Raw genomic sequence first — 21,366 nt, 5'->3', positions numbered from 1 at the left:
GTATTTAGAACAAAGTTCCACACGGTCGATCGCAGGACGATCTGATCCGGTTGGGACTAGATTGTAGAAAAGCATCCAATCCAATGGCGAATGGAACCGGGAGGTGGAAAAATAGAGTTATTTCAAAAACTCTACCAGTGGAGTCCTCCAGCAAGAGATCCCGTTGAGAAAAATGGTTGCCGTTCGGTCGCAGGAGTGTATAAATACTAGGACGAGTGAGTCCAAGCCCTCCGCATCTTGGTGGAGATCACGATGGCTTCGGCGATGGGATGGGTAAGATTCCAAATTCCAAACTCACTCCACTCGTGGAAAGCTCGACTTGGAACCCGAGGTCCAATTAGTCATCTCGCCACTCAAACGCACAGCGCATTCCTTGCACTCGTTTTGCCTCGACAGCGAGGACGACTGCCGAGGACTGTTTTGTACTCCCCAACTCAGCCAAAGCCAATGACTTCCGAGGGCCGAGATGGCCGCTATTTTATTTATTTGCTTTTCTTTTCCCTCGCTTACCATTTATTTCTTGTCTCCCGAGCGATTAAATGCGTTAAACCAGTGGAAAATAATCACTCCATTAAGGAATGTACGGCCGGACCGAGCGCGAAGGGTAAAATAAAACTGTGGCATCCAGTGCGTGGCCCTTGGGCATCGGGTAGCCAGGTTCCCAGTTGCATCGCCGATGGTCGATAGGAAGGCGAAGGTGGTAGCGATGAAACTTTATACTAATTTGCGGCCACTTGCGGAATTACGACGACTTTGGGGTCAAGCGGGTAGAGCGGGCGGTTCGGTAGAATCGCGGGAAAAGGGTCATCCTTCGTGGTCAAGAAAAATTCCAACTATTCGGCTGGCAGTTTAGAGAATCAAGATCAACAAAGTACGCGTATTCCCTTCGAGCAGGGAGCTTTTCCTCCTCCTCATGAGACCAACTTTCTTTAACTGTTTTTGTTTTTTAAATAAATTACCCACGTAGAAATGTTCTCGGGTTTTCGTCGGTCAACTGATGGTTAGTGGCTTCAGTTTTCCCGCGCAAAAAAGCGGGCCATCAACCGAACATTCTACGCAGCGATTGTTGGGTGTGTGCAACATGCATTCCGTTCTGCGCCTTTGCACGAGGAGAGGAAGAGCAAACATTTTGGGAGAACAAAATTTGTAACGCATGGGAACAAGCTTGGAACAGATTTCTCAAATAATTCTCGTGCAGAGTTCCCAGGCGCAAGACTGAGGATTTTTTTTGTTGGGAATTTCGAAAGGATATAGTCAGGGCTTTTCCTCCACAAGTGTAAAATGTGAATGTTTAAAGACGAAAAGAAAAGGCTGTTAAAACGGCGCAAACTTCATTGGAAGCTTTGTTTTTGGCGTAATTAAATCATGTTCTTCAAAAGCGCCATTAGTCTACCGAAACGTGGAGCAGACGCAGCAGGAGTAGAAACGCCAGAGGATTGGAATGAGCTGGCTCCCAAAATTATGAATGACCAGATAAAGACTGTGTGCCGTCGACACGACCCAAGTCGAAGTCAAGCGTTCAATCGCTCGAAATGATCCACTTCCGAACTGGTTTCTAGAGCTTAGGACACCCGTACGTCTCGGCGACGATTAAGTGGCACGTAAAGACATGAGCAGCTCAAACATACATACACACGCACAGAGTCAAGCATAAAGACACGCTGAGTGGAAAAAAAAAACAAATTTGGTACGGCCAGTATCGAATATCCGAGGGTTTGAAGATTGTAGATCGCCCTCGATTGATGTCATTAATCCCTTCGGATCACTGCCAAAAACGGTTCATTGCCATCGTCATCATCGTCAGTTTGTCGTTGTCGTTTATCTCGATCTCCCGATCTTGATACTCGCCGGCTGTGTCGGGATTGTCCAGAGAACCCAGGGCCCCGCCGCTTCCAGCCCATCCGACCCTCTCGTTCCACCGGAGCGAGATCACTATCGAAGCCAACGGAGGATGCTGTCACAATACGATGCAATTCGGCAGCGCGATTCCGTTCCGCAAAGGGCCACACAGCTCGGTGGGTCCGGAAAAGTGACCGTGGCGGTTGCATTCGGTTCGCATCCGGTTGAGGATTGTGAATGGATCGTGGAAAACGTCCTTCTAATCGCCTAAACGCATCGTTTCGAGCTTGCCAAAGGATGGGATCTGCTGCAGGACGCGCTGTGCGCTAGAGGACGTGCAGTGCGTGTTTGTAGCTGGGTGTTGCAGGGTGCATCAGTTTCCCATCCCTTATCGCACCCTATCAAGCTTCCTCTGTTTGCACACTGCGTTGTTTGCCAGCGCCGGGTTATCGCGCCGGGTCCATCTTATGGGAACCGAACTGGGCCAACGTGCAGCTCATTCGTTTCTCGTTTCGCAAGAAGCAAAGTTTGTTGGCGCAAATTTCTCATCCGGTAGACAACTGACATGCCATACATCTTTCACTTCCGTCAAAGTAGATGCTGCTAGTGCTATTTTGTGTGTTTGTTTGTTCCTTTTCATTCCCTTAGCTTCTTCCGTTGTGGATCTTGAAATATCCGAGCACGAGTGCAGCGTAATGTGCATATTTGTATTCATCTCAGCCATTGCGTTTATCGGATCATATTTTGCGTTACATGAAGGTTAAACGAAACGAGCCAACTTCTCCCCGGCGACGAAGACATCACGCTTGTCGACATCTCGAGACGCATCTATCAGAAGCAGCTTCCGCCGATGCATCAACACTGCACTTTAGATTACTCTTATTGCTAGTTTGCTCATGTTTGCTCATGCCATGCGCTCTACTACCCCTTTGCGAGCCCCGATTTCATACGATTGCACCACGCTTGATGGCAAATGTTTTATAGTCTGCATAAAGTTGATTTACGGCCGATTTGCGTGGTGGTTGTGGCTCCGGAGGGAAACCTCCTTGCTGGCACGCAGCATGCAGCCAAGGATTTTGTTTTTGTGCTCGCGCCACCATTGCTTAGCGCTCCGTTTTTGGCAACCGTCCAGCAAGCTGATAAATCTTGATTAATGTGCCCCAGGAAAGACGGGCAAACGTGCAGCATGCCTCCAGCGCTTAGCGCCAGGTATTTTTTGGCGCGTTTATCTTCTGTAGCTCCTCCGAGGGCGTGCATTGAACTTAGAATTAGTTTTACTTTCCGTCTCCAGCAGCAGCGAGTCGAAATCCGGCGGTTTTGGGCATGCCCAACATGGGAAAGCAAAGTTAAGTCACGTCCGCAACCAAATCGGGTCAGCGGTTCAAGCTGTACAAGGAGCCGCGTAGTTGCATTGCAGCATAGGTCATTTTAATCAGTTAGATACGTCAAATTTGCAGTTTTCATTTTTCTCCCTAATGTTTGGATCAAAACCAGCTTCAAAATCATTACATCATACGGTTGATTTGATTGGCGTGCATTGTTTGCAACTATACTCTAATTCGTGTGTTAAACAATGTGCTTCATTTTGGAAATTTAAATTGACCCTTTCATAACGAATTTGACACGTTGTAATGTTTTAATCCTAGTACTAAAAAGTCGTTGCCCGATAACTCCATTCCAAATAAATAAAGCTAAACAATTGGTATCACACGAAAATAATCGCATAATTTGATGACGGAATCTTAGCGTAAAAATGAACAAATTCTTTAACAAAAGGAAACAAAAATAAAACATGAGCGTGACTTTCCTCGTTGAAAGGCATAGTTTAAAAGTTTTTACTAATTTAATAGGTCTAGTGTAAAAACTAGTTAACAGGATCTCTAGCAAATCGTTGTTTTCTTTCTTCTTCTTCTTCTTCTTTTTCTCGAAACTCTGCTTTCCCATGTGAATGTTTCTGTTTACATTAACACACATGTTTTTTATTTTAAATTTGTCATTAACTTTACGTTTTTTACTATGGTTGACAACTAGCACCAGACATTTTTAAATCATAAAACTTTGTTATAGTATTTTCCATAATTACAAACGACATAAAACACCTTAAATAAAATTTGTCATATCGCACGTTTTTCATCTAAAACCACATTTTTTGTTAATTCCTTCATCTTGTTCTCTTCAGCACTATCCTTACCTTCGCAGAGCAGCCAAAAGCAGCCCCAAACACAAAAACGTCCCAACTCCTGCTCCCGCTTCCCACCTCCAACTTTTCCTCATTGCTTCGGCCGGCCACTGGAAGAGACAGTGTCCTTCGGTGCCGTACGGTTCACGAAAGGATACACCCGATGCACGGTTCGTATGCAGTTCAGCGATTTCAACGCGATCACTTGCTCAATCCATTGCGTGCCAGTTCCGATCGACCAGTCACTGTTCAGTTGCATCTCGCGAAAGGACACTCAACCGTTTGTTGTGCGTGCGTATCCTGCCCCACCTGTCCACGCCCCTCCCGAACGATGGCACTCAAATTCCTCACCTCTCCACTGACCGGAGAGTGGCTCAAATGGGGATCACTTTGCACAACACTAGCACTCACCAGCAATTGAATTGTTTGTTTTTTGGGGAAATTCCTTTGGACCCCAAGGAATGCACTGCTCCGCGGCGCAGAGAGCGCTGTGTGCCGAGCCGGAAGCTGAAGTGTCAACTGAAAATGCGTCCGACGACAGTATCGCTCACAGGCGCACGGGATGCGTGTTCGTACATTCACACTTCGGTCGGTAATTCGATTCAGCTTCGCTCGATCTTCACACGGTGTCGTAACGGGCCCTTTCGGTAGCGGCTCGAGATGTGTCGATTTGCGACCCTCCGCATCGCTTCTGGTGCGAGCCTTCCCAAGCGCGCTGCCCAGATGTCTTCTCCGATGGCCAAAGATGGCCAAAACGTGTTGGCTGAACGCGCTCTGACCACCGCTGATCCCCGGGGTTCCTCCGATTGGTCGAAATCTCGGCCCGTCTTTGACACCCCCCGGTCGGCGAGGCTGATGTGGTGTTGCGGACGATGCTGCGCAGCGTAGGACCGATCTTCACGGGCTGGAACTCACGCGTCCTCGCTCTTGCTCGCACTCGCTGACAGTTTCGGGGTTCGATCACGGTTCCCTTTGCCGTTTCGGGTTCGTTTTTTCCTCCAGCTTGCCGGAATATCGGACCCCTCGACGTCTTTACGGGGTTTTTCTATCGATTAGATGCGTTGCTGGCCAGCAGACAAATGTGCTATTTCCTTCCCGAGCCGGCTTTGCCTTGGGATTCGATGAGGAATTTCGGTAACAAATTCCTTCGATCCGGCTGGGACGTAATTTTATTCATTCGTTCACACACTGGTGCCAGAGTTTATAACAAATGAAGGTCATTAATTTTAAAACAGACGAGTGGTTTTTATCAGTTTTTAAAATTGTCACAAACGATGCAGAATTTTGGGACCCTTTTCTTGATGGATCTGATGGTTATTACTTTCGTTGAAAATATCTTTTAAATATTGTTTCACTCCGTTTTGGTAATAACTTCCACTAAGTAATTCACTCCCTGTCCACCACGTGCCACACACTTCCGCTGTAATCTTCCTTTTCCTCTTTCTTGCAAAAACACGACACACGCAAGAAGAAAAACTCGATCCCAGAAACCTCCGCCGTTCGCCGATTCGCCCGAGTTTTCCTTCCGAGCAGCCGTCAAGACTCCTGCGTGTCAGTCCGCGCGCGCGAAATGAAACTCTAGTTCTCTAGCTCGCGCGATCCCGCCGGCCCGGATGGAGCTTTCCGGAGCTTCGAGCTCGAGCGATGGAGCGTGCGCGCGCGCGCGCTTGGTGCCGCTTTCACGCGCGTTCGCTGAGTGCCCTCCCCCCGAAAACAAAAAACGGGTCACCGTGTAGCAATAGACACCAACACACACGAGCGCACGAACGCCCCGAGCTCACGTGGAGCTCACGGTGGGACGACGCGAGATGACGGTGTTCATTCGCCCGATCGTCGGAGGGGCCATGGAGCGTGGGGGGAGGGGATGCTAGGGATGTGGGGATAGCAAAGGAATTTGGAATTGGATTTAGCGGGTTTTGGGTTTTTTTGTTTGGTAAGATGCTGCCCCGCTGTCCACCGTTTTATTCCGTCTTTCGGAGGCGATGAGTTGTTGATGAGATTTTCAGCCAACCGTTGATGACTAAGTCCGCCTCGCTTTTGGAAGGCGTTAAGTTGTCTTCTCTGAACAACAGTGTTTCTTTTCCCTACCCCGAAGACAGCCTTGACAGCCAGTGGTGGAAAATTCACCGCAGCCAAACCGCTGGATGACTTGGACTTGCCAAAGCGGTCGGCACACTGACGAAATGTAGTCAGCCACCAGCAAACGAACCAGGCCGCACAACTGCACACCAACACGCACACGTGGAACCCGTCAGAAGGAGCGGCTTCCTCGCCGCAGAATCGCAGGACGACAACTGAATGAGCGCGTAAATCTCGCCCCGTACACGACCGATTTTTCTGTGTCTTTCGGCACTGATTTTGACATGGCGTTCCCGGCCTCCGCCATGGCCTTGCGCCCCGGGATCTTTCCCCCGGTCCACCGGGGCCCCCGGGTATTGTACTTCAACTAGAACACAATGCACACACCACACACAGACACATACATGTGCGCACGCGAGACGGTGGTGACACAATAAAAAAAAACAATCATCGCTTCCCGACAGCGGTTTGCGCACTCGTGGCCGCTGCGCAAAGTTTTCCAGCGGGGTTTCCAATGATAATTCCCCGCTTGATATGTACGCGGTTAAAGGGTCCTTGTTGGCATGTTTTTTTTCCACCATGCGTTCCGGATGGGTTGCGCCGTTGTGTGTCCTCGGGATCGGGAACAAGCCCGAAAGTTCGCGAAGGGGAAACACATTGCTAACGCTTGCAGGAAGTGGGAGAGGCTTCCCGAAAAGGGGCCGACGAAAGGGATCCGATGGTGATGCCCGGTCTTTCGTATGGGAATGTCTATCTAAGTGCGTCTTTGATGCGATGGGTGGGAAAATAATATTCGTCCACAAAAGTGAATATGGTTTTGAAAGGAAAACTTTGAAATGAATCTTTTGTGGTGCGTTTATTTGCTTAGAGTACTTGACACGTGGTAATCTCTTGATTTCTAAAATACAAACTCAAGTATCAAGTATCATTTCATGTTCTTTTGAAACGAAGCTGTACTAAAAATGTGCTTGAGATTTTGTTTTTTCAATTCAACTCACAAATGAGGTTCTTATCAAGTGGGAAAAGTACAACAAACCAATTGGTTTTAATCCTTCAGGATTTTTCTAACATAAAGCGCTTCTTGATTGTTTGCTCTACGATATTGCTATTGTTTATGAAAATACTTGTTAAACTCAAAAAGCGATAATTATGCTAACAGAAAATAGCAGAGAAAACTCTTCTCGCTGTTTGCCAAAACAGATGCAACTGCTCGAATCATCATCGAGGTCTCAGCTGAGCAAACCAATTTATCAAACGACAGTAACCAAAGTGCAACAAAAACCATAACCCTCTCCTGTATATTATTGATACGTGTGTGTTTGAGCTGCAAAAAAGACCAGCAGTAAACCAAACAAAAATCGAGCGCAAAAACAAAACGAAAAAATAGGGTGAATTATGCATCCGCATCAGCGCGACGCACACTCGATGGGTTAATTAGGGCTGGCCACACACGTGCACCGGGGAGGGAGGTGGAGGTCGTGAGCGCTACACCCCGTTATTTTATCCTCTCCCAGGGACGATTAACACTGCAATAACATCACAGCACCCTCGCAACAACCCCTCGATCTTCCCCGTGCGTCAAAGTGCGTGTCCAGTCCAATGCGGGATAATCGTGGGACGTTTCGCTTCAGCGACCGTGCAGCAGCACGAGCATGTCCGCCGTGTGTCCGGATTTTGCCCGATGACATGAAAATTAGTGTTTAACATTGTGATTAACTGCAGCGCGCGTTCGGGCGAGCGAGAAGGCGCTAGCAACAAACAAGGGCAGGCAAACAAGCCGAACCCGAACCAGACTGTCGCAAAAGTTAAATACTGAACCGCTCGGTGACAAATGACACCGGAAATCACGTGTCGGTGCGGGGTCGGGGGTTTAAATCAATAAAAAAAACACACACACACACACACACATGCACATATTCCAGTATCAAGGATGTGGATTATTTTCAAACGAGTCAACCCCTTTTTGGAAAAACAAACCATCAGCATCCCTTCTGACTGGTGTACATGTTTTCCCTTACGCGGCAATCAGAGGTCATCCTTTCTGATATGTTAAAATGGCCGCACGCTGTTGCCACAACCGGCCCGAGAAGGAAGAATTACAACCGGTACTTGTAAAAAATGTAAGGGAATTTCGCAATCCTGATCCTAGATAAGCGCTGCTTGACTACATTAACCAAACCGCGAACTTCTGCCTCATCACGGCCGGGCCATTACAAAGTAAAAATAATTATCCTTAAATAACTGTGTGGGCTCGAAAATCTCGGACCAGAAAAGGCAAACGGCACCGACCACCTTTTCGGGCAGATTTTTCCAGGAATCAATTTCTTTGGCCTCGCCACCACCACCACCGGCACCAATTTGCGGCTTGCGATGCTATCGAGCCCGAGGAGCTACCGCCGGGTCCCTTCTTCTCTGGCCATGCCCGTTCTTCTCGTCAGTTTGGCTCAAGAAAAGGACCAACGGTGAAGGGCCCGGCTTTTGGGCCGAATCGTATCGTGCGCTATAATTTGTGTAGCATCTTTAATTTGCTGTTTCAACATATTTTCACCAAATCTTCCTCCTTGTTTTCTTGCTTTTTTCCCCCTTTCTTGGGTCCCTTTCCTTTGTCCTCGCCGAATGAATGCTCGGTCCTTTTCGGACCACCGCCTCCCGGTGGCATCACTCGTTTGGTGGCCATTACGGTTCCTCTGGAAGTGCGATCGTTTCAAGCCGGCCAAAGCAAAGGTGGCCTCGGTGCCGGTCCGATCCTTCCGAATTAAATCACACGCCTTCTTTCTACCATTGTCCATGCCGTTTCGGGAGGGAAGCATCCCGATGAAGATGTGGTAATATTTTTCGAAAATAACCTCCTCCCCGAACCGGTGATCACATTTGCCCACATGTCCTGGCTATTGCCCGCCAGCTGCCGGAAAAAATCCACACACTCACACACAATCGGTTGGAGAAACGAGAAACCACATGGCCACCTTTTGCAAAATGGCTGCCTGACCGGATCGAAGCGAACGAAACGGGAGATGATAATAAAACACCCGAATGGGCCGCGGCGTGGATAATTTATTTCTCATAAACAATCAATGCATAACCGAAAAAAAAGAGTAAACTCCACCTCCGGCCACGAGCGGGGGTGCAAGAATGCACCCCGAGAAGGATGCAATCTGGCGTAAAGTTGAAGGATTATAGCCGCAAACGCAACGATCGTTGGCGCATTCCTGTCGGGGAGGGATCGATCGCCACGTTCCGGCGGTCCATCTTCGGTTTGTGGTTTCAGGTTTTGTGTGCGGCCCGTCGTGGTTGAAAGGTGTGAGATATGCTACGGAATTTCTCCACCCGGCGAATAATTTAATCGTGGACCACCGGCATCGATCAGCCATAAATAAAAGGCGAATCGAAAAGTTCGTGAACTTAGTTTTGTTCTAAATTGCCATTTTGAATTTAAATATAAAATCCGGTCCTGTTTTCAACTTAAACTATTAATAAACAAACATGGAACATTTAATAACTCACTTTTGTAGATAATAATTGAAGCACTTGGCTGAAAAGAAAAGCAATCAATCAATTGGAAATTCATTTCTAGAAAATTGCATTTCTGGTGGACAAGCTGAAAGTCATTTTCTTGGCTTGTCATGACCCTAACAACTAAATGGAATTTGTATATGTGAGATGATTAACATTCCTGCGTGCGCTCAACTTTAATGGCAAACCAATGCTCTTCTCGCATCGAACATAATACAAATTCACAACAATTTGCAAATGAAATCTATCAGCATTAGCATCCGTAAGCAGATGCATTCGTTCATATTGCTACAAAACGAAACTTGCAATCCTCCGAACGGAACGTTTTCATACGAACGAAATGATAATGGTGTGCAGCATTATTGGTCGCGCCTGAACGAAACGAAACGGTTAAAGCTCTAAAACCGCAACCATAAGAAATTGTTTCCCTCCGACCCCGACCCGTCGTCGATTTTGCATGCTTGTGTTCGCATTTTGATGAAACTAAATGACGAGCGAAGAACCGCTCCGCTCCCCGCACCCGTAACAGAGGGAGAGCATAAAATAAAAACCCTTAAATAACATCGACAAGATACGAAAATCTCGGCGTCAGCGAAACGATCGGTGGTCGGTGTAACAACCACATATTCCACGCTGCCCTCGCACCGGGTGGCCCCCCGGTTCGGGAGGAGAGTGTCGAAGCCCGCGGACGATCTGCACAACCGACAGCGAACGATAAACACCGAGACGAAGGGCTATAGGGTGGTCATTTGCATAATGTAGCATTACGCACAAACATTTAAGTGTTGATAAGACTGACCCGCTGCCCGGGTCCTCACCGGCACGGGAAAACAGAATCGGTCGAACGGGGAAACCGTCGGAATGCGGTAAATGCTTCATGCGAAACGAATGCGATGGTAAAATGCTCATGCCCGACCGAACCGAACGAGCTTGGCTCACGTTAATGGCCGACCTGGTGCAGGAGTGCTTGTATTTTTGATGGAACGCTTGGCAATAAATCGTTCTGTGCACGTTTTTACATCTATTTATTGGCATTTTCTTTAAACGTTCAATTCTCATCGTGCTATTCCAATTAACCCGTTTCGTTCATAGGCAACGCGGGATTTCAATGACTGCAATCGCAGGGGGAAAGAATTGAATTTTCTCATTAATATTTCACTCGAAACCGCTACCCCGGAGCCCCGGAACGGCTCGGTTTTGGTGTGATGCATCCAATTTTTCCAATTATCCTCGACGGAAGCATAAAATCCCTTTTCGCCCGCGTCATACATAACATACGCGCGGGCAAGTCATAAGACATCACCCATCATCGGGCAGCGCGCGTCAGAGCCTTAATCCTTTAACCTTTTTTTCCGTCACCAGTCTTTACCAGGGGGTGATAAAAAAAAGGTGGAGAGGAAAGGGTACTCTCATGCCCCCCCATATTTTCACCTAGAACTTCCACAGTAATGTTTAGTGCAACGGTAGCAAAGCAGGTGAAACTCCACAGACTCCCCCACCTTCGTGCCCTTTTCGCAACGCGAGGAATTACGAATTTGAATGATTAACCTCGAACCGGAACGCGACAGCAGCTCGACATTGGCCCTTATCGGGATCGGGGGACGAGGGAAAACCCTGCCGCGGAATAAAATCCACTTATAATTGCTCTCTCAGTCAGTCACTTTTCGCGCGCCGCTTCAGCCAGCAACATCAAAGGGATTTCGCTACTCATCTCCATGTGGGTGGGCAAAGGGGGAGGGCGGGGAGGTTGGGAGGATTGGAACCCACGTCGCACTTTAACGTGATCTACTTGATGCGGCGAGCGTAGAAATAATAATATTAAAAAATCTGTATGAAAATGCTCAGAGCCGGTAATTATGCTCCATGCTTCACTTCTGCTCGCTACCATAAAGTAAGTTCTGGTATAGGTAGGCATAATAAAGAGCGAACAAAGATTTACATTCTTCAAAAGAGATGATGAATAAATCAGGACGAGATTTGCCGACAACGGATGTACCCGATAGCGTAAACCCATCGAGTAATAAGCGGAACGAACGAAAGACTTGCGCTGTAGGATGGGAAAGGAACGCACGAAGGGACCAACCCGTACGACATCCTTCGATCGGCGTCAATGCCATTTAGGTCACATCGATGAGCTAGTCTGAAACCGTTGAAGTCTCAGGACCAACATGATGGAAGGGGTTTCTGCATGGGTACTACGTTTTATTGCATGATTACCGAGCTCTTTTATGCCTTCCACACGTTTACAGCTAATAAGTTTTTCCGCCGGTTCACCATCTCGTTGTTTCGTCGCTATCAGCGTGTTTGCAGCGTGTTGTCCTTTCCCCGTTTTATGTTCACACCTTTTTTCGAGCCCTTCGAGGGATGGACTTTCCGCGCCTCTTTATGAAAAATACATTTGCGAGACGTTTGCTAACCCTTCGAAACAACGCTCATACGTACCGCAGGATTAAATTTCACGCACATTTTCCTCCCTCCTCAGGGGGATGGGGGTGGGAACACGCGTGGCATCATCGTGATCGCGCGGGCGGAGAGGTCGGGAATGTTATGAAACAACTTCTCTGGCGGTCCGTATCTCTGGTGACCTCTGATGGCAAATCGAACTCTTCGCCGGTGGCGGCTAGAAGAAACATACCCGAAGTGCGACAGTCGGTGCCTTTGTTGTGCGCGTTGTCGAACGAACGAGTGTGGGACAAATAAATTGTGGGTGGTTGTGTTTCGCCCCGTGGGAGGAAAGAGGTGCAATCGGCGGCTTGGTCGGTGGTCAGCGCGCGCCTTCGCATGCCGATTTGCATACGATGGAGCAACACATACTCCAAGAAAAGCCAAATCCACGTTGATCTATTCGCACTCCATCGTTTCGTTTTCCTCCACGGAACGCGAATGAATGAAACCCTTTCAGACTTCACGCCGCATTGAGGTTGCCTTCTGAACTCATCGCTCGGAGGTTGCTTGGAAACCGCAAAGTAAATATTAAATAAAAAAATACACACACACACACCCCTTGGCATTCCTCTGGAACAATTTCATTTTGCAGCTGTCCCCAGCACCCTCACCCTGCTACCGTTCCATTCCACGCGCACCCATTTGGAGTGAGTAAACACTTGCCAGCAGCCTAATGCCTTGAAGCCACTCGCCGTTGTATCGGGTCGGGGCCCTTTTTGTCAACCTCCTTCTGTCAAGCTTCGGGTGACAATCAAATCCCTCTCCTTGCCGTAAAGGGGGGGTGGGAGGAGGGGGAGATTTGTAGGGTGCTTGTGCGGAAAGCTTTTCGCTTCTGCTTGTCCGCCGATGGGAACCTACCGCGTAGATCGAGTGGCACCGGTGCGAGCTCCACCGAACGTGGCGGTGATCACGACGACGGGCTGAAGACCGCTTGCTTACGCAAGTCAATTTTCTTGCGCCAACAATTAATTGTTGTTTGCTCTGTTTGCTGCGCGGACCCATTTATGCTTCCCAGTTTTCCGCTGGTCGGCCCTCCGCCGATCCTCAACCGATGGTGCGGACCCAGAACCGCGCGGAACCTGTGGAACCAATTAGGAGCACAACATTTTCCCATGACACAGCCATCCTGCGTCAGACGAGCTTCATCCAAGATTAGTGGTAGTGGTGGTGGTGTTGGTGGAGGTAAGCTAGGTTATTTAATTCCCCCCCCACCGATTTCACTTTGTCCCCCCACTCATCCTCCATTCAATTCATTCGATACACAACACGATTCCTTTCGGAGTTTTCTCCACTTTGTTTTGATCCTTCGTCATTCGCGCCACCCGGCGATGAGTCAAAGCCATCAAAGCGTCCATCCGGCTTCACGAATGCCTTCGAAACTATTCTCCCACAGTGTCGGGTGCGGTACTGAGGATTGAGAAAAAAAAGAAGTAATGCACATGATGAGTAATTTCTCGTCCACGCTGGTACGTTTGTGGTGACAACCCACTTTTACGTTTCACTTATCGATTGCGATTAGATAAGGATGGGTTTTTATGGGAATTTTTTTTAATTTTATTGTTTACATTCTGTCTGATGTCTGCGGTTTCCAAGTGTGTGCGGGGTTTGTAATTAATTTCGTTAAATAGAAGAAGCGCTGGAAAGATGAGTATTAATAGCTTTGGTTTGTCACCAAAACAAACAAACTGACTGGCATTAAATTTTGGTGTCAGTGTCATTTTATTAAAAAAAAAACAAAATACCACAACCTTAAAGACTTTCCAAGGTTCACTCTTTTTTTTCCCACCCTCGTCGGAACTTAGAACGATTGATTGCTTTTATTCATCCAAAGGAACGAGAGAAAAAAAAGAAGCGGGAAAACTTAACCAACCCATCGGCAAGAAAAACCACTCACCCCCGTACCGAACCCCAGAAGGATCGCCCACGGGGTCACTGTTTGCCGAACTAATTTGACTATTCGAAAGCTAAACAAAAGATAACCAAAAGTAAGACGTCATGCGTTTTATTGCTTGACGCGCGCACTCTAAACGAAACAATCCAACCGGACCGGCGGGTATCGATTGTTCAATTTTTCGGTTGTTTTCCGAGGTTCCCTTCCGCGGCCTCCCCGGAGCCTTGCCGTCGGGCGGTCGGGAAGGAATTTTGATTTGTTTGATGTTCTCATTATCACCGGATGCGTGCCGCCGCCATCGGTGTTCGATTGAGATATCGGGACGCAGTTCCGGTGAGCGTCGGGGGTGTGTGAGTGTGACTCTTGAGCGCAACCGGATGGGCTCGGTTTCTAACGCTCTGTTCCATCGGGGGAGGGTGAATCTTCGCTTTGTTTGGCTCGGTTGTGTTTGCCGTTCCTAACCCGTTCCACTTCCTTGCCAGCAATCGATTTGAAGTCCGATTGTTTCCGTCAACTTCCTGCGGAATTGCATGTGGGCTTGTGTTGTGTTTGCTCTTTGCATTCCTCCGCTGAAGGTCTCCGTTTCTTGTTCTTTTCCTTTCACATGTTATTCGTTGTGTTTTGTTTTTTTAATTTATTTTTTGCTGCACACCTCGTACCTCATTCATTAAATTAACGGATCGAAATTACGTTTAATCAGCTAGCTCGCTGGCACTCCATCAATCCACCCGACGGGTTGGGGTGCAAACCCCACGTGGGCATGGTAATTGACACGCAGATCCCATGGCCGCACGCTGGTGCGGCCTCAGGGAGGAACGTGCGCGCCGTTTGCAGGGCGAGTGATTTAATATGATAAGGATTTATTAGCATAGCAATCATGTCGAACCAACCGCACGTTCGCACAAACTACTAGTACATGCGAACGAGTACGTCAATCCACCTTGTTTGTAGTAATATGTGTTTTAACATTTTTATAATTTACACATAGGAGTTTTTGCTCATTATGATTTCCATTAAATAACAAAACGTACTCCGTAAAAGTCTTTAAGGAAGTAGTTTTTCCCTTCTTACAAAATCATGCAACAAACCAAGATAAAATTAACTAAACATAGATTATGCACTGCTGCTACAGCTCCACTTGACCACTTCCACCCTGTCGACACCATTATCGGCACGAGAAATCTAGCGACTCCAGCATACGATGTGTGGCGACCCCACACGTTGCATTATATGCACCTGAGCTGCGGTGTGCGCGTGTATGATTATCGCCAATTTGCACACTAACACGATGTGCCACTAATAACAGCGATTTGTGTGCCCCCGTTGTTGTCGTTGGGGACTTTTTTTCCTCCTATGTCCTCCTCCTCAGGGGATGACGATACTTTGCGATTGAATGCAAATCACGATGATATAGACCTCCTCGAAGGTTAGCTGTCCGTGTTGGAATGTTGCACGTTTTGAGGAGATCATTTTCTGCCTATGTATTTGAATGGTAGACAAAGCAAAGTCATACAAAATACCAAAATCTTAATGAATAAGAACAAAAAACTGAACAAAATTATCCTTTCTGGGGAGTTGTTATCAAAAATGTATACCAGCAGGGAGAAATGGAAACGTTTCAAAAACAAAAAGGAATAAAAGGAAACGCAAGTGAGATGGAAGCGCTCGAAAGAGACAACACGGTTGCTTTAAAACACAGAAATGAACACTAAGTGCGATCAAATGAATGAAACGAATCGATTTGTCTCGCTTTAAATCCACATGAGAAAAACAAGGCCAACAGGATATCGTGCTCTGTGAGTGCCTTGGAATGTGAGTGCCATGATGTTGCCGTGGTTTGAATTGATCATTTATTTTATTTTGTAAAATATTGTTATTAAACATTGTATCTGTTTCTTTCAAGAAATGTATTTATTAAGCTTGAATTTCGTTTCAAAATAATAATACACGTGCTGACTACAATTTTAACAATAGAGTAGTTTCTTAAACCACAGCACGATGTAAACAAGGGGTTTTAAAAACTTCGGAATGTATTTATGAGTCTGCTTTTAATGGGGTTAAACCCACTTTTAATAGGTGTTTAATAAATTTCATCCACAGTTACCCAATGCACGAACATCTTAAACCTCACTGTTAAAGACAATCTTTAACGGCCTCTACGTGGAGCGAGAATATAAAATGTCCAGCTTTTCTTGCCTTTGTGAAAACACCTTTTTATTGTAATCGCAATAGCCAAAAAATTGTCTGGCTTTCTCACTTACGTTTTTACTAAGAGGACGAAGGCGCATCCTTCGATCCTTTTTATATATTTCCAAAACATCGCCATCGCGGCGACGTTTCCGTTCTGACAGCTTCGTTGGACCGATACATTACAGCGGTTCCAACACTCACTTCATTAAGCCATCTCCTGTTTCGACTAATAACTTTCCCAATGCATGTAAAATATTCCACCCCAAACTTGGCCATCTCCTAGTTCGATTAATAAATATCATTATTTACGGATTCAATCTGCACCCGGATACGATTTAACTTGTACCGTCAAAACACGACTGTAAATTCACAGCTAATTAATTGACCAGCTTTGCTGCAGCTAATTCTGGCCAAAAATCCAATTTCGATTGCCAGTTCCCATTTCAGAGATCAAAGCAATCACATTTCTGAACGAAAATTAACGCCTTCTCATCATTGACTGCCGGTGCAAGTCGGGAAAACTGAGTCGATACTCTAGCTGGTGGTCGCTTACACCCCCTGTACCCTTCTGCACACCAACTTCCTATCCAGAATCTCGGTTTCGGGGAGAGCTGTAGTGTGGTATTTTATTTTTACTTTTCCTCTACATCTACATCTCGCCGCGCGTTGCGTGGCGTTTGCGTGCTCGCATAGTGCATGTGTGGGTGTGTGTTTGTGTGCGCTCATTTCTTGCTGTTTTAATGGTCAATTAACCTTTCTTAAACTGCCAATTAGGGACCGATTTTATGTACTTTCGATTTGCCGCCCGCCGATGCGCGGCTTTGAACTCGTTCCGACCCAATTTTTTGGTTTGTTTGCACTAGAGCCAGTGGAAAACTAAAGGGCCGTGGAAATTTAATGGAAAACCCAGAACCCAAGCTGCATATCGGAGTAATCAGACCACGTGGGGAAATCAATGGAAAAATTTGACTATCCCACATCAATAGAAAAGTGAGTACAAAAACACGTTTAAAAATTAAGTTATATTCATCGACAAGAAATAAAAAGACTCTCTTTTTATAAATCAACAAAACACATCATCTCTCAGCACATACACAAGTCACACAATGTAAATCATCGTCCCATTGTGGTGCAATGGGGTAAAAAAAAACGCACTCATAACTCAAAGTAGAACAACCGGTTGGAAGAAAAACCAACACGAAGCACGTCACTGCCGATTGACTCTGCCACTGCTCGCGGTGACACAAAGCATATAACGAGCCAAAGTGACAAACCCATCAGCGGCAAGGCGGCTTCACGCCCAGGCTCCGGTTGAGAGCGCGACCTCCAAAACCACAAAAACCGACATACCGACACAATCGAGCAGGAAAGGCGACCGGAGACCAGGACGCAGGAGGACATCGACATTCCTGGGGGGTGGAGGAGAGCACCACCGCCTGCCGCACACACCCATCAATTACCCGGCAGGGTTGATAATCTCAGCACCTTCAGTTGCTTGCGGAGAGAAAACTGCATCTCACGTTTGTATCATTTATAATATTTTTCACAGTCAATTTCCTCAATCATTAAGGTATGACTTCATGTATATCTATGTGTGGTTGTGCGTGTGTGTGTGTATTAGGGAGGTAATCAGAGCGAAGGGGGTGTACACGAACCAGTACGCATGGTAGGTACGTGTATATGCGGTTAACTCCTCGTTTTCTTCGTCCCACATGGAAACCACCTTGTTCCGTTTCCTTCCCATCCCGCGCAAGTTGACGAGCGAAAGGCGTTAAATAGCTGACCGGAGTCTTATTTTGTGCAAATTATTCAGTGCAAAGGTGCTAATTTCTATGCTTGCTGCGTGAAAGGGGAAAAGCAAGTCGTTAGGATGGCGTTCTCAGGCCTTTGCTTAGGTACCAGTACCTCGCAGTACGTCCCCATCTAATAGGACGTAATGATCTCCGCTGGCTGTCGGTTAAGCTATTCGAAACCGCAAACAACGTGCATATTCATCTCTGAAGAGGTGCATCTTTACCACCTAGGGAGCAGTAATTCCTTCCGTGCACAAAATCACCCTACCCTGAGGACACCGCAGGGAGCTAGAATAGGGAAGCATCATTCACACAACCTTCTGATGGTTGCTGATCCATGCAGAAAAAAACAAAAGACAGGAAAAAGATCGTCTTAGCGTAGCCACCGATGACGTAGATCATGTGGTATGTGTTGCAAATGGCAAACCCGGGTGCCGATGCCTTCCGAAAAGCGTCGTGTGAGACATTTTAAGCCCCCGTTGTGCGCGCGAGCTTACAACAAATATGATGAAGATGATGCGCTTTGGTATCCGCGTGCGCACGCATTCACACACATAACCCCCTTGGCCACATGGCGACGCTCTTCGGGGGCGGCAACGGCAGTTCAGTCGACGAGCCGCCGGGACCTCCGAAGTTGTGGGTCCCTCTATTGTTCGAGCTGTTGTTAATATAATTAACACCCGCTGAGTAACATGTCTATTTCGATGAATATAAATAACATCGACGGAGCAGCAAATCGGCGTGACGACGGTCCCGGGACGGGGAAGAGTGGACGAACGGCGAGGTAAGGCGAAATCGGGGAGAAAAAGGCTGAAAAGGCCGATCGGTTTCTTGAAGACGCGGTGGAAAACTAATGGCATACCGACCGACGCAGGACTCGGCCTTTCGGACGCGGCCGGGGTGGATCGATGGCGTTTTGTTTCGTGTTTTTATTATTTTTTTTCATCCCACCACCCCGAGGTATCGTTCTGTTGTTCCATTTTATTGGAAAGATCGAAAGAAAGCGGAACCAACTCGAACGAATCGGGGTTTGCAGGAGGAAAAAGACAATCCGGTGCCAATGTCGCTTCCTCCCCTCCCTGGTGTTCGCGGTGTTCTAAGTGAGGTGTAAGAGAGAGAGAGAGAGAGAGAAAGGGAAGAGAGGACAGGAAGGCAACATACTAATGTTGCCACATACCGCCGGCCAGTGGCAGCAGTCGAACGATAGAATGGAGAACGCAACGGGACTCGGGAACGAAAGATGAATGAATGAAGGACAGTGTTCGTGGTGGGATTTGAATTGTTGAATTGTTCGGATATTAGAGCCACGGTCGGAACACGGGGATGAATTATTTCGGAGCGCATTGCGAGACCGAGGGTTTCTTCTGTTGCGGGATGGTCTGTGTGGAGGTAAAGATTTGAAGTTTAAGACGAAGAAACATTTACTTGTGTCATTAGCGAACAGATGGTATTCAATTTAAACGAAACGGCAAATATTTATCGCTTTCTATTTCTCTGCTTCGTGTTTTAAAACTCAATCAAACCATCATCGTGTGGCTCATGGAACATTTAATACAATTCAACAGTTGTTTGCCGTTACGAATGAATGGAGTTTTTCGCATCTTTCAATATAAATTACTAGCTTGACGCCCCCGCGATGCTCGATGAAGAAGGGATTGGGAAAATAATTATGATTTTAACTCTTTACTTGAGAGTTATGTTTTAATTTAATAGTTACAATAACGGTGTATTTAAAATGGTTGATATTTCATCGATTTCCTCGTGGTTTAAAACCTTGTTGTACAACTTTGATGGATACACCTTGACAGATGTGTACATGATTGTTTTGTTTGTGTTAGTTAAAGTGAGTTTCAGTTGTAAAATTTAGATGATTTTATAAAAAAAAACAGTGATCAATCAATTCTTCAATAAAGTGTTTGAAATTAACGTGGGGAAAGTTTAAGATTCGACGGTTCAGTATAGGTTGAGTGAAATATATAATAGAAAGGCTCGCAGAAGAGATCGGTTACATCTTTTAGAACGGCTACCAAATCAGTACACGTCTTTTAATCGAATATCGCTATGAAATCGTACAATTAATATTTATGAGTCTGCTGTTTTCAATTATGATTGGTTTTCCGAGTACCGATGCCATCGAGTGAATCGGTACAAGTGGTACAAGAGATTATTCCATTTTCTCATCTCGTACAATAATACAACCCGTGCCCTTAATGGCGAAGAAAAAACCCAATCGTGGACGATCGCCGTTACGATCACTCGGAAATATGCCTCCGGAAGGTCAAGTTCCCCATTTCCAGCATCAGCAATCAACACGCGTTCAGGGCCCCTCTTCCTTAGTTCGATTGCAGCAAGTTGGGAACGCTTTTTTAAATGCTTCCTTAATGGATGTTTTATACTCAAACATACATCGAAAGCTACTCTCTCACCAGCTACCACCATAAAAATGCAGTAAACACCCTACGAACAGCATCCCGTGAATGAGAAGAAGTGGAAGGCTGTTTTGGTTCGAGGGTAAAAGGGTGGAGAGGAAAAAGGAGGTTAAAGAATGCAACACGTAGGAATCGCTGTCGGATGGTTGAACAAACGATCTGGCCTCCTAAAACACCTCGCCCGGTACGTGCCTTGCCTTACCTTTGGGGTTTCGTTTGGTTTGGGTTTATCGTTCACAAACCAACACAAAACCCTATCGTACGGGGGAAGGGACGCGTCGGAGGGCGAGGCACGCAGTGATGAAACATAACCCTGTCACAGGCAAATCATACCTAGCCGTGATGGATTTATGACACGCTGGCTATGCGGCAGATCCGGGATGAAAACCGGGAGAGCACTCCAGCTCACTGTGTGGGAGTCTCATGCATGCAGCTTGGAAGTACTTCCCCAAACTAGGAGCATCCAGCTCCGGACCTTCCATCCGTGCCTTTTTTTACGACAACCCGTACGAGCGTACTGAATAGACGATTGTCTGGTGGCACGATTTAATATCGTGCTGGAAAGTGAAAGTGAGCGAAGTGAAACGCATTGCTTTTCCATCGTGCGCGTTGACGGATCCTTCGCGTTCTCGGAAGCCAGCCAACCGTGGCGAGCCAAAGTGGAAGCCCGTGAACCCACACATCCATCGGCCAAATGTCAGCCGGCAACCGATTAAAGATCCATAGGCTTTAACGAGCCGAAATCGAGCACTAAACGGCCGGAAGGCAGACGATCGAGCGGTTGTTGATGCTTGCTTCGGAAACCGTTTTCGTTTCTGCCTTAACTACCGATAAATCTTTCCGCCAGGTATGTGTCGATCGTGGAGGATTCCGGTTGTCCTGTGTTATGCTGCCACACCACACACTCTCTGTCCCTCGAACAGCCTCCATCTTGGGGTATTCGCGGTAATAAAATGTGCAACTCTGACGTGATCTTGGTTTCGGTGATCTTCGAGGTTCGAGAAAATG

This window comes from Anopheles ziemanni, chromosome 2 (assembly GCF_943734765.1).
Source record: "Anopheles ziemanni chromosome 2, idAnoZiCoDA_A2_x.2, whole genome shotgun sequence".
Taxonomy (NCBI): Eukaryota; Metazoa; Arthropoda; class Insecta; order Diptera; family Culicidae; genus Anopheles; species Anopheles ziemanni.
Note: the sequence above shows the minus strand (reverse complement) of the source record.